This window comes from Sus scrofa, chromosome 18, assembly GCF_054392235.1.
Source record: "Sus scrofa isolate SSC_HxYL_T2T_F1_AM1 chromosome 18, Sscrofa_HxYL_maternal_Yorkshire_Landrace_v2.0, whole genome shotgun sequence".
NCBI classification, from domain to species: Eukaryota; Metazoa; Chordata; class Mammalia; order Artiodactyla; family Suidae; genus Sus; species Sus scrofa.
Genome location: NC_139400.1, coordinates 63,334,994 through 63,352,856, shown reverse-complemented (window position 1 = coordinate 63,352,856; position 17,863 = coordinate 63,334,994). Strand labels below are relative to the sequence as shown.

The following is a 17,863-nucleotide window of genomic DNA, read 5'->3' as shown; positions in this document are numbered from 1 at the left end:
CTAAAGAGTCCACCAAAAAATGGGGGCAGGGAGTTAGAACTAAACGATTCAACAAAGCAGCAGGGAATAAAATCAACACTGAAAAATCAGCTGTGCTTCAACACACTAACGGTGAAAGAGGAATAAGAAATGAAAAGAAAAAAAAAAAAGAAATGAAAAGAGTTCTGTTTATAATAGCATCAAAAAGAATAAAATACGTAGGAATAAATTAATCAAGGAAATAAGAATGTTGTACACTGAAAATTACAAAATGGGACGTTGAAGAGACACCGTAAATTAAAGAGAGCTGGGCTTATGGATTCGAAAACTCCAGTGTTAAGATAGTCGTTAATACTGCCTAGAGTGATCTACAGATTCATTGCAGTTCTTAGGAAAGTGCTAACATTGGCTTTTGCAGAAAAAGACTTAATTTGCTTTATGTATTAAAGTATTATATAAAGCATCAAACATAAACTTTTTTTCTTTTTATGGCCGCACCTGTGGCATATGGAAGTTCCTCAGGCCAGGGGTCAAATTGGAGCTGCAGCTGAGGCCTGTGCCATAGTTGTGGCAACATCAGATCCTTAACCCACTGAGCGAGGCCAGGGATCCAACCGGCATCCTCACAGAGATAATGTCAGGTCCTTAACCTGCTGAGCCGCAGTGGGAGCGCCCCATAAATTCAAAGAACAGTGTCGCGAAATATCACTCCATGCTCCCCCGCCCACCTTTCGCAGTGAGTAGCTCATGGCCAGTCTTGTTCATGTATAATCCCGTGTCACAGTGATCCAAACGCCAATCTCAGGAAGCTAGAAAAAGGACAAATTAAATCCAAAGAAAACAAAAACAAGAAAATAAAAGAGTGGAAAGCAATGAAGTAGGAAACAGATGCCGTAAACCGTACCACCAGTATGTGATTCATTGAAAATGGGAGTGGCATTACTGATCCTATAGAAGTTAAAAGAATGAGGACGATGATGAACAGCGTTATTTCCATAACTTCAGCAGCTTAGAGGAAACGGACAAAGTTCTTGAAGGGGAGAGAAAAATCACAATAGAAAATCTGAGGAGTTCCTGTTGTGGCTCAGTGGTAACAAATCCTACTGGTATCCATGAGGACGGGGGTTCAGTCCCCGGGCTCGCTCAGTGGGTTAAGGATCTGGCATTGCCATGGGCTGTGATGTAGGCCGGCAGCTGGAGCTGTGATATAACCCCTAGCTGAAAACCTCCATATGTGGCATGTGTGGCCCTAGAAAGACAAAAAAAAAAAAAAAAAAAAAAAAAGAAAATCTGAGTAGCTTCATGAAAAGGTTCCTGGACCCAATTCCAGTGTGTGTGTGGAGGCTTCCCCATCCCAATGGTCAATTCTCAGACACCCTCTGGTGTCTCAGTTCTGACACTTATCTCCTGGGAGATAGAATCAGATTCCAGAGGTAAAGGGTTCAGTCTCACAAAACTGCCCTCCACTTCAGATGCCACTCACATCTGATTACTGTAGATCTGTAGCATAGTCTGAAGTCTGGGAGGGATATGCCTCCAGTTTTGTTTTTTGTTTTTCCCTCAGGATTGCTTTGGCAATTCTGGGTCTTTTGAGGTGCTCTATAAATTTTAGTATTATTAATTAAATGCAACAGCCCTGGTTGTCAGCAGTACTTCTGACCAATAGTTAGGAATCAGAGGTTCCCATGTCCACCTCTTTGGGATCATTTAAACTTGGTAGAATAGCTCACAGTACTCACTAGGTTACAGATGAATATTAAAGGATATGGATCAGCAGCCAGGTGAAGAGATGCATAGAGCAGAGTCTCCAAAAGGAGAGCTTCTGACTCTTGGAGCTTGGGATCCAGCACAGTGGACATAGAAGCATACTGGTTCCCTAATGGGAAAGCTCTCAGAACCTCCGGTTTGTTTTTTTTGGCTACACCCATGGCACATGGAGGTTCCCAGGCTAGGGGTCAAATTGGAGCTGCAGCTGCCAGCCTACACCACAGCTTACAGCAACACCAGATCTTCAACCCACCGAGCGAGGCCAGGGATTGAACCCGCAACCTCTTGGTTCCTAGCTCCACGATGGGAACTCCCTCCTTTTTTTTTTTTTGTTTTTTGTTTTTTGTTTTTTGTTTTTTGTTTTTTTATGGAGGCTTCATTACATCACTGTGATTGATTAACTTATTGGCCATTGGTGATTGATTCAACCTCCAGCCCCTCTGTCCTCTCCAGAAATAAGTTTCTTTTTCTTTTTAAATTGACGTATAGTTGATTTGCAACATTGCGTTGGTTTCATACTCAGCAAAGTGATTCTGGTATATATGTTTCTATGTGTGTGTGGATGTGTATATATGTAGATATACAGGTTATTTTCCATTGCAGGTTATTGCAGGATGCTGTGTTATGCAGTAAATCCTTATGCTTATCTTTTTTATGTATAGTAGTTTGCATCTCTTAATCCCATACCCCTAATTTATCCCCCTCCCTTCCTCCTTTGGCAACCAAAAGTTTTTCTATATCTGTGAATCTGTTTCTGTTTTGTAAATAGATTCATTTATATTATTTTTTAGATTACACATGTAGGTGATATCATATAATATTTGTCATTCTGTCTCACTTCATTTAGTGTGTAAAATTCTCTGGGACCTTCCAAGTTACTGCAAATGACAGTATTTCTTTCTTTTTTTTTTTTTTTGGTTGAGTACTGATCCATTTTGTGTGTGTGTGTGTGTGTGTGTGTGTGTGATTTTCTTAAGCCAGTTTTCTGTTGATGGGCAGTTGGGTTATTTTGCTGTCTCGGTTCTTGTAAAAAGTGCTGCTATGAACGTCGGGTGCATGTATCTTTTCCAGTTAGATTTTTTTTTTGTCTCTTCTGAGTATTTTTCCAGGAGTGGGGTTGCTGGATCACATGCTACCTCTATGTTTCGTTTTTAAGGAACTTTCATCCTGTTTCCCACAGTGGCTGTAGCAGTTTACATTCCCACCAGCAGTGTAGGAGGGTTCCCATTTCTCCACAGCCTCTTTTGATGACGGCCATTCTGACTTGTGTGAGGTGACACCTCATTGTGGTTTTGATTTGCTTTTCTCTTAACAGTCAGCCATGTTGAGTATCATTTCATGTGCTTGTTGGCCATCTGTATGTCCTTTTTGGAGAAATGTCTGTTTAGGTCTTTTGTCCATTTTCAGATTGGGTTGTTTATTTTTGATATTGAGTTGTATAAGCTGTTTGTATACTTTGGAAATTAACCCCTTGTTGGTGGCATCAATTGCAGATATTTTCTCCCATTCCATGGGTTGTTTTGTTTGTTTGTTTGTTTGTTTGTTTGTTTATTTATTTATTTATTTATTTCTGCCTTAAGAGATCTAAGAAAATACTGCTCTGACTTATGTCTGAAAATGTTTTGCCTGCGTTCTCTTCTAGGAGTCTCATGGTGTCAGGTCTTTAATATTTAGGTCTTTAAGCCTTTTTGAGTTTATTTTTGTATATGGTGTGAGGGGATGTTCTAATTTCATTGATTTACATGAGGCTGTCCAACTTTCCCAACACCACCTGCTGAAGAGACTTTTTCTCCGTTGTATATTCTTGCCCCCTTTGTTGTAGATTAATTGACCATAGGTGCGTGGGTTTTATTTCTGGGCTCTCTATTCTGTCCCATTGATTTATATATCTCTTTCTGTGCCAATGCAATGCTCTTTTGATTACTGTAGATTTGTAGCATTGTCTGAAGTCTGGGAGGGATATGCCTTCAGTTTTGGTTTTTTTTACCCCCCTCAGGATTGCTTTAGCAATTTGGGGTCTTTTGAGGTTCTCTATAAATTTTAGTATTATTAATTAAATGCAACAGATTTATGCATATTAGTTCTGTGAAAAATGTGGGAATTTTGATAGGGATTGTATTAAATCTGTAGATTGCTTTGGGCAGTAGTATGGCCATTTTAACCATATTAATTCTTCCAGTCCAAGAGCATGAGATATCTTTGCATTCCTTTGAATCATCTTCAGTTTCTTTTATCAGTGTTTATAGGTTTCAACCTATAGGTCTTTCAGCTCTTTGGTTAGGTTTATTCCTAGGTTTGGTTTTGTTTTTAACATGCTGTTATTTTTTACTTTTATTTATTTATTTTTTTTTGCTTTTTAGGGCCGCACCCACAGCATATGGAGGGCCCCAGGCTAGGGGTCTAATCAGAGCTGTAGCCACAGCAATGTCAGATCCGATCTGCATCTGCAACCCACACCACAGGTCACAGCAGTGCCGGATCTTTAACCCACTGAGCTAGGCCAAGGATTGAACCTGCAACCTCATGGTTCGTAGTTGAATTTGTTTCTGCTGCGCCACGATGGGGACTCCATGATTTTCTTTTCTTTTTTTATTTTCTTTTATTTTTTTTTTTCATTTTTTTTTCTTACTCAAATGAATTTATCACATCTGTAGTTGTGTAATGATCATAACAATTTGATTTCACTGGACTTCCATCCCACAGCCCAAGCACATCCCCCCACCCCCCAAACTCTCTCCTCCAGAGACCATAAGTTTTTCAGTGTCTGTGAGTCAGCATCTGTTCTGCAAAGAAGTTCCATCTGTCCTTTTTTCAGATTCCACATGTCAGTGAAAGCATTGGATGTTGATGTCTCATTGTACGGCTGACTTCACTTAGCATGATAGTTTCTAGGTCCATCCATGTTGCAAAAAATGCTAGTATTTCGTTCTTTTTGATGGCTGAGTAATATTCCATTGTGTATATGTACCACATCTTCTGGATCCACTCCTCTGTCGATGGACATTTAGGTTGTTTCCATGTCTTGGCTATTGTAAATAGTGCTGCAATGAACGCTGGAGTACGTGTCTTTGCGAGTCGTGGTTTTCTCTGGGTAGATGCCCAGGAGTGGGATTGCTGGATCAAATGGTAGTTCTATGTTTAGTTTTCTGAGGCATCTCCGTACTATTTTCCACAGTGGTTGCACCAATTTACAATCCCACCAACAGTGTATGATGGTTCCTTTTTCTCCACACTCTCTCCAGCACTTATTGTTTGTAGGTGGTACCTCATCATGGTTTTGATTTGCATTTCTCTAATAATGAGTGACGCTGAACATCTTTTCATGTGTTTCTCGGCCATCTGTATGTCTTTTTTGGAGAACTGTCTGTTTAGATCTTCCGCCCATTTTTTGATGGGGTTGTTTGCTTTTTTTGGTATGGAGCTGCAGAAGTTGTATATAAATTTTGGAGATGAATCCCTTGTCAGTCGATTCACTTGGAAAGATTCTGTGGGTTGTCTTTTTGTGTTGTTTAGGGTTTCCTTTGCTGTGCAGAAACTTTGAAGTTTGAGTAGGTCCCATTTGTTTATCTTTCTTTTTATTGTCAATACTCTGATAGGTGGATCTGAGAAGATGTTGCTGTCGTTTATGTCAGAGAGTGTTTGGCCTATGTTTTCCTCTAGGAGTTTGATAGTGGCTGGTCTTATATCTAGGTCTTTAACCCATTTGGAGTTTATTTTTGTGTATGGTGTTAGGGAGTGTTCTAATTTCATTCTTTTCCATGTGGCTGTCCAGTTTTCCCAGCACCACTTATTGAACAAGCTGTCCTTTCTCCATTGTATAGTCTTGCTTCCTTTGTCATAGATTAGTTGGCTGTAAGTGCATGGGTTTAATTCTGGGCTTTCTATCCTGTTCCACTGATCTGTATGTCTGTCTTTGTGCCAGTACCATGCAGTTTTGATGACTGTTGCTTTGTGGTATAGTCTGAAGTCCGGGAGCCTGATTCCTCCAGCTCCATTTTTCTTTTTCAGGATGTCTTTGGCTATTCTGGGTCTTTTGTGCTTCCAAACAAACTTTAAAATATTTTGTTCAAGTTCTGTGAAAAATGTCCTTGGTAATTTGATAGGGATTGCATTGAATCTGTAGATTGCCTTAGGTAGTATAGTCATTTTGATAGTATTAACTCTTCCAATCCACGAGCATGGTATATCTTTCCATCTCTTTGTGTCATCTTTGATTTCTTTCATCAGTGTCTTATAGTTCAGAGTACAGGTCTTTTGTTTCTTTAGGTAGGTTTACTCCTAGGTATTTTATTCTTTTGGATGCGATGGTAAATGGGATTGCTTCCCTAATTTCTTTTTCTGCTTTTTCATTGTTAGTATATAGAAACGCTATCGATTTCTGTGTATTGATTTTGTATCCTGCAACTTTGCCAAATTCGTGGATAAGCTCTGTTTTCTGGTAGAGTCTTTAGGATTCTCTAGGTATAGTATCATGTCATCTGCAAATAGTGATAGTTTTACTTCTTCCTTTCCAATTTGGGTTCCTTTTATTTCTTTTACTTCTCTGATTGCTGTGGCTAGGACTTCCAGAATTGTGTTGAAGAGTAGTGGCGAGAGCGGACATCCTTGCCTTGTTCCTGATCTCAGCAGGAATTCTTTCAGCTTTTCACCATTGAGAATGATGTTCGTTGTGGGTTTGTCATATATGGCCTTTATGATGTTGAGGTGGGTTCCCATTATGCCCACTTTCTGAAGGGTTTTTATCAGAAATGGGTGTTGGATTTTGTCAAAGGCTTTTTCCATGTCTATTGAGAGGATCATATGGTTTTTATTCTTCATTTTGTTAATGTGGTGTATCACACTGATGGATTTGCAGATATTGAAGAACCCTTGCATCCCTGGGATAAATCCCACTTGATCATGATGTACAATCCTTTTAATGTATTGTTGGATGTGGTTTGCTAGTATTTTGTTGAGGATTTTTACATCGATTTTCATCAGTGATATTGGCCTGTAGTTTTCTTTTTTTGTGGAGTCTTTGTCTGGTTTTGGTACCAGGGTGATGGTGGCCTCATAGAATGAGTTTGGGAGTATCCCTTCTTCTGCAATTTTTTTTGAAATAGTTTCAGAAGGAGAGGTGTTAGCTCTTTTCTAAATGTTTGATAGAATTCGCCTCTGAAGCCATCTGGTCCTGGACTTTTGTTTGTTGGAAGTTTTTAAATCACAGTTTCCATTTCAGTTCTTGTGACAGGTCCATTCATCTTTTCTATTTCATCTTGGTTTAGTCTTGGAAGATTGTACTTTTCTAAGAATATGTCCATTTCTTCTAGGTTTTCCATTTTATTGGCATATAGTTGCATATGGTAGTCTCTTAGGATCCTTTGTATTTCTGTGTTGTCCATTGTTACTTCTCCTTTTTCATTTATTTATTTATTTATTTATTTATTTATTTATTTATTTATTTTTTTTTTTGGTCTTTTGCTATTTCTTGGGCCGTTCCCACGGCATATGGAGGTTCCCATGCTAGGGGTCGAATCGGAGCTGTAGCTGCTGGCCTACACCAGAGCCACAGCAACACGGGATCCGAGCTGTGTCTGCAACCTACACCACAGCTCACAGCAACGCCGGATCGTTAACCCACTGAGCAAGGGCAGGGATCGAACCTGCAACCTCATGGTTCCTAGTCGGATTCTTTAACCACTGCGCCATGACGGGAACTCCTTATTTCTAATTTTATTGATTTGAGTCCTCTTTCTTTTTTTTCTTGGTAAGTCTGGCTAGGGGTTTATCAATTTTGTTGATCTTTTCAAAGAACCAGCTTTTCGTTTCATTGATCTTTTCTATGGTTTTCCTTGTTTCTATTTCATTGATTTCTGCTCTGATCTTTATGATTTCTTTCCTTCTACTAACTTTAGGTCTTGTCTTTTCTTCTCTCTCAAGCTGCTTTAGATGTAAAGTTAGCTTGTTTATTTGGGCTTTTTCTTGTTTCCTGAGGTGGGCTTGTATTGCTATAAACTTTCCTCTTAGAACGGCTTTTGCTGCATCCCATAGGTTATGGAGTGTCATATCTTCGTTGTCATTTGCTGCTAGGTATTTTTAAATTTCCTCTTTGATTTCTTCAGTGATCCATTGGTTGTTTAGTAGCATGTTGTTCAGTCTCCACGTGTTTGTGTTTTTTGCAGTTTTTTTTCTTGTTGATTTCCAGTCGTATAGCATTGTGGTCGGAAAAGATGCTTGATGTGATTTCAATTTTCTTTTTTTTTTTTTTTTTTGTCTTTTTGCTCTTTCTTTGGGCCGCTCCCATGGCATATGGAGGTTCCCGGGCTAGGGGTTGAATCGGAGCTGTAGCCACCGGCCTACGCCAGAGCCACAGCAACGCGGGATCCGAGCCGCGTCTGCAACCTACACCACAGTTCACGGCAACGCTGGATCGTTAACCCACTGAGCGAGGCCAGGGACCGAACCCGCAACCTCACGGTTCCTAGTCGTATTCATTAACCACTGCGCCACGACGGGAACTCCTGATTTCAATTTTCTTAAAGTTACTGAGGTTGGATTTGTAGCCCAGGATGTGATCAATCTTAGAGAATGTTCCATGTGCACTTAAGAAGAATGTGTGTTCTGTTGCTTTTGGATGAAATGTCCTATAAATATCTATTAAGTCCATCTGGTTTAATGCTTCATTCAGGGCCTGTGTTTCCTTATTGATTTTCTGTCTGGATGATCTGTCCATTGCTGTAAGTGGGGTGTTAAAGTCCCCCACTATGATTGTGTTATTGTCAATTTCTCCTTTTAAGGTTGTTAGCAGTTGCCTTATATATTGTGGTGAACCTGTGTTGGGTGCGTAGATATTTAAAATTGTTATGACGTCTTCTTGGATTGATCCTTTGATCATTATGTAGTGACCTTCCTTGTCTCTTAAAATATTCTTCATTTTAAAGTCTATTTTGTCTGATATGAGTATTGCTACTCCAGCTTTTTTTTGATTCCCGTTTGCATGAGATATTTTCTTCCATCCTCTCACTTTCAACTTGTATGTGTCCCTAGAAGTGAAGTGGGTCTCTTGAGCAAGACAGCATATATATGGGTCTTGTTTTTGTATCCATTCAGCCAGCCTATGTCTTTTGGTTGGGGCATTTAGTCCATTCACATTTAAGGTAATTATTGATATGTATGTTCTTATTGCCATTTTATTACTTTGGATTCGTTTTTGCTGCTCTTTTTCCTTTCCTTCTTCTCTTGTTCTTTTCTGCCTATAGAAGTTCCTTTAGTATTTGTTGTTAGGCTGGTTTAGTGTTGCTGAATTCTCTCAGCTTTTGCTTATCTGAGAAGGTTTTGATTTCTCCTTCAAATCTGAATGAGAGCCTTGCTGGGTAGAGTAATCTTGGTTGGAGGTTTTTTCCTTTCATCACGTTAAGTATATCATGCCACTCCCTTCTGGCCTGCAGAGTTTCTGCTGATAAATCTGCCAATAACCTTATCAGGGTTCCCTTGTATGTTATTTGTGTCTTTTCCCTAGCTGCTTTCAAGATTTTCTCTTTGTCTTTACTTTTGGTCAGTTTGATTAATATGTGTCTTGGGGTGTTCCTCCTTGGGTTTATTTTGTATCGTACTCGCTGTGCTTCCTGGATTTGAGTGAGTGATTCCTTCCCCATGTTAGGGAAGTTTTCAGCTATTATCTCTTGGAATATTTTTTCTGTCTCCTTCTCTCTCTCTCTTCTCCTTCTGGCACCCCTGTAATACGGATGTTGGTGCGTTTCACGTTGTCCCAGAGTTCTCTGAGACTCTCTTCATTTGTTTTCAATCTTTTTTCTCTTTTCCGTTCTGCATCCGTAATTTCCACTAATCTGTCCTCCACCTGGCTTATTTGTTCTTCTGCCTCCTGTATTCTGCTGTTAGCTGCTTCTAGTGAATTTTTTATTTCAGTTATTGTATTTTGCATCTCTTCTTAAGTTTTATATCTTGTATCTCTTTGGTCAGTGTTTCCTGTAAGTTATCCATTTTTGCCTCCAGTTTATTTCCAATGTCTTGTATCTTCTTCAGCATCAACAGTCTAAACTCTTTTTCCTGGAGGCTGAGAATCTCCTCATGGCTTAGCTGTTTTTCTGGGGTTTTTCCTTTCTCCCTCATCTGAGTTATAGTTCTCTGTCTTTTCATTTTTCTAGGTTTTTGGTGTGGTGACCTTCTTACAGATAATAGGGTTGTAACCTCTCTTACTTCTGGTGTCTGCCCCCCTGTGGCTAAAGTCAGTATGGGGGCTTGGTATAGGCTTCTGATGGGAGGGGCTGGCCTGCCCCCTGGTGGGTGGAGCCGATTCTAATCCCTCAGGTGGGTGGGGCTTTGTCTCTGGATGGGATCTGAGGTGGCTGTGTGCCTGAGGGGTCTTTAGGTAGCCTGTTTACTGAGGGGCAGTGCTGTGATCCCACCTGAGTTGTTGTTTGCCCTGGGGCTTCTCAACAGCTGGCTGATGGGTGGGGCCAGATTTTCCCAAAATGGCCCCCTCCAGAGAATGGCACTGCTGCTGAATATTCCCGAGAGCTTTGCCTTCAATGTCCTTCCCTCACAACAAGCCACGTTCACCCCTGTTTTCCCAGGATGTCCTCCAAGAACTGCAGTCAGGTTTGACCCAGATTCCCATGGAGACTTTGCTTTGCCCTGGGACTCAGTGCACGTGAAAGTCTGTGTGCGCCTTTTAAGAATGGAGTCTCTGTTTTCCCCAGTCCCATGGAGCTCCTGTGCACAAGCCCCACTGGCCTTCAATGCCAGATGCTCTGGGGCTCTTTCTCCCCGTGCCGGATCCCCACATGTGAGGGTTTGATGTGGGGCTCAGAACTCTCACTCCTGTAGGTGCGTCTCTGTGAACCAGTTAGTTTCCAGTCTGCGGAGCTTCCCACCCAGGAGGTATGGGGTTGTTGATATCGCGAAATCACCCCTCCTACCTCTTGATGTGGCCTCCTCTTTTTCTTCTGGAGTAGGGTAACTTTTTTAAGGTTTCCGGTCCATTTTGGTGAAGTGTGCTCAGCCTTTAGTTGTGAATTTTGTTGTTTTTAGGAGAGAAGTTGAGCTCCAGTCCTTCTATTCCGCCATCTTAATCCCCCATCCCATGATTTTCTTTTAAATGAAAATTTTTTTTAACTTTCTGGTAATTCATTGTTAGTATTAAGAAATGCAACAGATTTATGCGTATTAGTCTTATATCCTGCCACCTTGCTTAGTTCATTTACTAGTTCTAGTGATTTTTATGGGAGGTTTTAGGGTTTTCTATGTAGAGTATCTTGTCGTCTGCAAATAATGACAACTTTACCTTTTCCAGTTGAGCATATGCAAGTCAATCAATGTGATATGTTAGCAGAAGAAAAGACAACCACATCATCATCTCAGTAGATGCAGAGAAAGGCTTTTTGATAGAATTCAACATCCGCTTATGATAAAAATCATCACCAAAGTGGGTATAGAGGGAACCTATCTCAGTGTGAAAAAGCCGTTTACGACACACCCACAGCCAACACAATAGTCAGTGGTGAAAAGGTGAAAGCTTTCTCTCTAAACCTGGAACCAGACAAGGATGCCCATCCTCATCACTTGCAGTCAACATAGTATTGGAAGTCTGAGCCCCGCAGTCGGATGAGAAAGGTAAATAAAAGGTAGGCAACGGAATCTTGAAAAAGAACAATGTTGGAGGCCTCCCACTTCTCGATTTCAAAACTTACTACAAAGCTACAGTGATCAGATAGTGTAGTACTTGCATAAAGAGAGACATACAGACCGATGGAACAGAGTAGGTAGGCCGGAAATAAACACTCACGTATATGGTCAAATGATTTTTGACAAGATTATTAGGATATTCTGTGAGGAATGGCAGTCTCTTCAACAAATGGTGTTGTGAAATTTGGACACTTTCTTAAAACTGTGTACAAATTTAACTCCGAGTGAATTGAAGGAGTTCCTATTGTGACTCAGCGGGTTAAGGACCTGGTGTTGTCTCTGTGAGGATATGGGTTTGATCCCTGGCCTGGCTCAGTGGGTTAAGGATCTGGTGTTGCTGCAAGCTGCGGTGTAGGTCACAGATGTGGCTTGGATCTGGTGTTGCTGTGGCTGTGGTGTAGGCTGACAGTCGTGGCTCCAGTTTGTCCCCTGGTCTGGGAACTTCCATATGCTGTGGGTGTGGCCCTTAAAAAAAAAGGAATTGAAGACCTAAACGTGAGAGCTAAAATTATGAAATTCTTACGAGAAAACATAGGGAGAAAGCTTCATGGCCTTGGATTTGGCAGTGGTTTCTTGGATGTGACACAAAAAGTGCACGTATCAACAACAAAAAAAATTGGATTACGTCAATTTAAAATTTTTAATGCATAAGTAAAACATTAGTATGTTTTTTATCAATCAAACATGATCAGTAGAGTGAAAAAGCAATCCATGATATGAGAGAAAGTATTTGCTAATCATATATCTCATTGGGGTTCATATCCAGTATATATAAAGAATTTCTACAATTCAACAGCAATAAAAGGGCAAAAGATGGATGGACATTAAGCACCTGAAAAGATCCTCAACATCATTAACCATTAGGGAAATGCAGATCAGAACTTCTGCTTCATATGTGCTAAAATTGCTATTATCAAAAAAGTAAAAACAACAGAAAAATAACAAGTGATCTGATGTGGAGGAGTTGCCAGTGGGAATCTACGACAGTAAAGCTGCTATGAAAAATGATACGGTGAAACTTAAAAAATTAAAAATAGGATTATCATTATCCCGCATTTCCACCTCTGGGTTTATACTCAAAAGAATTAAAAGCAATGTCTTTAAGAGATTGTGTACCCCACGTTTATAACAGTATTGTTCGCAGAAGCCAGAAGATAAAAGCAACCGAAGTGTCCTTGGATTAATGAATCGGTGAGCAAAATATGGCATTTATATGTGGTGAAGTATCACTCAGTATTAAAAAGGGAGGAGATTCTGACATAAGACGGTGACATGGATGAAACTTGAGGACATTAGGGAGTTCTCCTCGTGGCTCAGTGGAAATGAATCTGACTAGCATCCATGAGGACGCAGGTTTGATCCCTTGCCTTGCCCAGTGGGTTAAGGATCCGGCATTGCTATGAGCTGTGGTGTAGGTTGCAGATGCGGCTCGGATCCCATGTTGCTGTGGCTGTGGTGTAGGCCGGCAGCTACAGGTCTGATTTGACCCCTAGCCTGGGAACCTCCATATGCTGCTGGTGCAGCCCTAAAAAAGACCAAAAAAATATAAAAGCTTGAGGACATTATGCTAAGTGACATAAGCCTTTCACAAAAGGGCAAATATTGTATGATTTCACTTAGGTGAGATACTTGAGGTAGTCAGATTCATAGAGACAGGAGGTAGAATGGTGGTTACCAGGGACTAGAGGGAGATGAGGTTGGGGAGGCCCTGTTGAATGGTTAGAGAATTTCATTTTTGCAAGATGAATAAAATTCTGAAAATAGATGGTGGTGTTGGTTGTGCAACAATGTGAATAAACTTAATGCCACTAAACTGTATACTTAAACGTAGTTGCGATGGTAAATTTCACATTTTACCACAATTCTTAAAAATTAGGAAAAGGGAACACCTGCGCTGGTATTTGCTGCAGCATGGATGAGCCCTGCAGAAGCCAGTTACAGAAGACTGTGTGTCGTGTGGTCCTTTTTTATATAAGATGTCCAGAAAGGGAAATCCGTAGAGATAGAAGGTGGGTTGGTGGTGGCAAGAGACTGGGAAGGGCTTGGAAATGGGGAGCGACCGCTAGTGCATACCGGAAATTTCCTGAAATTCATTGTGGTGGTGATTGCACAATCCTGAATACAGTAAAGCTGTTATTTAAGACACCCCCCAACCAAGCTCCCAAGAATTCTGTGTTCCAAGGAAACACTCCATCAGTTGAGAGAGAGAAAGGTTGTAGAGAGGGACAGGGTCTGTTACAGATGAGGCTGGAAAGGGAGGTTAGGACCAGAAGTGGTGTTTGATCTTTGTGGGGTTTTTTTGCTTTTTAGGGCTGCACCTGTCGCATATGGAGGTTCCCAGGCCAGGGGTTGAATCAGAGCTACAGCTGCCAGGCTACTCCACAGCCACAGCAACTCGGAATCTGAACCGAGTCTGCAACCTATACCGTGGCTCATGGCAATTCTGGATCTCCGACCCGCTGAGCGAGGGCAGGGATCGAACCCTCATCCTCATGGATACTTGCTGGATTCATTTCCGCTGAGCCACAGCAGGAACTCTCTGGTGTTTGATCTTAAATGCTATGCCGAGGGACTAAAATATTAACTTCCATTTAAAAGAGTAGTGCAGTGTTTATTATGTGTTTTGATCGACATTTATAGAGACTTAATTTGATCTTTGGCAATTTGGTAAGTAAACATAGGATCCTATATATATATATATATATTTTTTTTTTTTTTTTTTTTTTTTTTTCTTTTTTCTTTTTGCGTTTTCTATGGCCGCTTCCCGCGGCATATGGAGGTTCCCAGGCTAGGGGTCTAATCAGAGCTGTGGCCACCGGCCCACACCACAGCTCACAGCAACACTGCATCCTTAACCCACTGAGCAAGGCCAGGGATAGAACCCGAAACATCATGGTTCCTAGACGGATTTGTTAACCACTGAGCCAAGACGGGAACTCCTCAGTGATTTTTTTAAATTTTTTTTTTTTAATTGCTCCACCTGGCATATGGAAGTTTCTGGGCTAGGGATTGACTCTGAGTCTCAGCTGTGATCTGCCTTGCAGCTGTGGCAACACCAGATCCTTTAACCCACTGTACCGGGCTGGGGATTAAACCTATACCTCTGCAGCAGTTGGAGCCTTTGCAGTTGGATTTTTAACCCACTGGACCACAGCGGGGACTCCTTAGTTGATTTTAAATGTATTTTTTACCAAATAGAAATGTTTATCTTCTGAGTGATTTACATAAAAGCCATCCAGCCATCTGGTTTTCTTCCTCTCCATGTGTTTTTTATGTTACTACTCAGTAAATGTTTGTTGAGTTGCACTGAGAAAAATATTTGTGAAACAGATTGTAGTCTGTTGCAGAATAACTAAATGAACCTTTCATGATTGTTAATTTTGCAGGATCAGTAAAAGTTATAGGAAGGTGCTTTAGATGTATCAATAAAATAGGGCAAATAATGCTTTTAAAGGCAAAAACTAAAATCTTAAGTAGAAATGACTTTCTTCTTTGGTTCACAAGGAAATTAGAGTTAGCATCTTGCTTTGAAATGTAAAGAGCATAGATCAGAAGGTTTAGGTGCCTGTTGGGAAATGATCTGTGGCAAAAGGATTGTTAGGAGTTTAAGGGAAGAGGAATCTGTGGGGAAATAGGGAGGGGGGGTAGGTGCAAATGGAGGTGGGTCGGGAGTACCTCTTCCCTGCCAGTTTTTCCTGAATAGCTGAACAAGAAATGGTGCTAATTTGGGGAGATGTTGCGAGGTAATAATGATGGGAGATACCTGTAATGATTAAGAGCATAGTTTGAATCCTTGCTTCTTCTATTGTTAGGTACTCGGTTTTCCTCATCTGGAAAATGGGATAACGATGCCGAACTCATAGGTTTGTTGTGTCAAATGAAAGACACTGAAGCACTTACCCTAAGAATATTGCATGGAGTAAGCTAAAGTGTCTGTTGCTATAGCTTGGTTGTAGATTGATTGTGAGGGCAGAAATCGATTAAGAATGTAATAATAATTGTTTGTAATTAAACAGGATGGATGTTTGGGAGAAATGAATATTTTAGTTTTAGTCCTCTAGTGAAATGTCATTATGTGGAGGTCAGGTAACCCAGCAGTTAAAAATAAACTTCCTGGAGTTCCCGTCGTGGCGCCATGGTTAACGAATCCGACTAGGAACGATGAGGTTGCGGGTTCGATCCCTGCCCTTGCTCAGTGGGTTAACGATCTGGCGTTGCCTTGAGCTGTGGTGTAGGTCGCAGATGCGGCTCGGATCCTGCGTTGCTGTGGCTCTGGCATAGGCTGGCAGCTATAGCTCCGATTCGACCCCTCACCTGGGAACCTCCGTATGCCGTGAGAGCGGCCCATGAAATAGCAAAAAGACCAAAAAAAATAAATAAATAAACTTCTTTTCTGAAAACTTAGAAATAGTCTTTAATTATTAACAAAAAAAGTTGTCAGGAGTGGAAAACTTATCACATTGGAGTAGCTGGATTGATTGATTAACCCACCAGGAGTTAAAAAGTGATGTCATCGGTTGATCAGACCCAGGCAGGAAAGGAAGTCGGAAGAGTGAGACACAGCAGCAGGCCGTAGGGCAGATGCCAGTTGCAGAAGCTTGGAATGGAATGTAGGGGGCAGGTACGGAACAGGTGATCTGATGCTAAGAACACCGTGGCCATCAGCACGGAGGAAGAATTCCGCGGTGGCGGTCAAGGCAGGCGGGGGAGGTGCAGGTGGCAGGGGACCGTTCTGGAATCCTCACCGTTGAGGGCAGTGAACCGAAAGACAGCTTCAGCTGCTCCATGATTTTTGAGCTCTCTCAGAAGCAGCTTGCAACACCTTGGTCTTCATGGGGGAAAGGAGGGTGGCCCCTCGGGCTGGGGAATTGTTTCCCCTTTGCCATGAAGTCGTCGTGTGATAGTGGGCAAATTATTTAGTGTCTCTGAGCCTGTGTATTACGAGGAGATAGTAGTACTTTTTGAGGTATTGTACAGCTTAAATGAGATAATATGTGAAGTATTTTCACTTCTCTAGTGGTTTACCACTCTTTCTTTTTCTTTATTTTATTCCTTTTTTTCTTATTTTTGGCTGCAGCAGGGGCATGTAGTAGTTCCGGGGCCCGGGATTGAACCCGTACCGCAGTTGTGCCAACACCAGATTCTTAACCCGTGGAGCCGCAAAGGAACTCCTGTCCATTCTTTCCTTATGCTTACCTTGGAGTCAGCCTACACACTAGGATGTCACTCTTAATGTGTTACGTTATAGGAGAGACTTAATGTAATAGTCGCTCCATCATGTAGTTACTGCTTAAGGCTTTCAGAGTTCTTATAGTTCGTGTGTAGAATTTTGAAAATCAGATGTTGGAATTTGGAGGGTATTATGTCATGTGCCATGTCTTTAAGAGGTATTTCTGATGTTAAAGAAATATGAACTGGTGCGTAAATGTTCTTTTTAACACACAGGCACAGTTCTCCTTCATAGCTCATAAAAGGTCTATTAGAAAAGGAAATTAACAAGGAATAAATAAACAATAATTTCCAGAAAATGTTAGCAAAAAATATTTAGCTTCACTATGATTAAACATAATTTAAATGAAACATATTTTTTACCTATCAAAAACTTGTAGTGTTTTAAAAGGACTTTTCTCACTTGATTCATTTTACAATTATAAAAATAACATCTGCTTAAATTAAAGCACTGGAAAGGTAGAAATAAAGAACATAGACAAGTAGGAGTGAGACGTACGAGTGGATGCGCTGACATCTGGCTGACAGTGATGAGGTACTGGCAGCTCCCTCTTTTTTACTTGCTTTTCCGACAGTTTTTTGTGGGGAAAAAAGTGTACACGTATTTAATCATTACCTTTCACAAAATTGAGGACACAGCATGCAATATTCTGTAATACAGACATGTTTGTGTATCATGCAGCATTAAAACCAAGACGGCGTTCTGCAGTTTTGTGGTTTGGATATATTTTATTTTACTAGTACTAGACTTGCCCTGTAAATGGATATTTAGGTTGTTGCTTTTATTTTTTTATTTTTTACTTTTATTTTTTGTCTTTTTAGGCATATGGAAGTTCCCAGGCTAGGGGTCGAATTGAAGCCATAGCCACTGGCCTGCGCCACAGCCATGGCCACATCCATGGCCAGAGGCAGCTTGCGGCAATGCTGGATCTTTAACCCACTAAGCAAAACCAGGGATTGAATCTGCATTCTCATGGATACTAGTCAGGCTCATAACCCACCGAGCCACAATGGGAGCTCCAGCTTGTAGGTTTTATTATCAGTGCTTGATCAAACATCATTAAATGTAAATCTATATGTATTTGAGTTTTTCTGTAGATACATTCCTAAAAGTGGAATCGTTAGGTTAAATGATACAGTTCTTTTTTTGTTTTGTTTTGGCCAGGCCTGTGACATGTAGAAGTCCCTGGACCAGGGATCAGAT

General features: G+C 40.9%; 1 protein-coding gene and 1 long non-coding RNA gene across 10 annotated transcripts in view; one reads left to right on the top strand and one right to left on the bottom strand.

Annotated features, from left to right (window-relative positions):
* Window positions 1-17,863, top strand: part of CDK13 (cyclin dependent kinase 13) — a 120,400-nt gene that overhangs the window by 43,197 nt on the left and 59,340 nt on the right. The window lies entirely within an intron of this gene.
* On the bottom strand, window positions 7,975-12,377 carry LOC146395111 (uncharacterized). Its single transcript, XR_014833334.1, has 2 exons — window positions 8,128-12,377; window positions 7,975-8,081 (listed from the first exon to the last, which is right to left on the bottom strand). It is a non-coding gene; the product is annotated as an uncharacterized LOC146395111 (long non-coding RNA).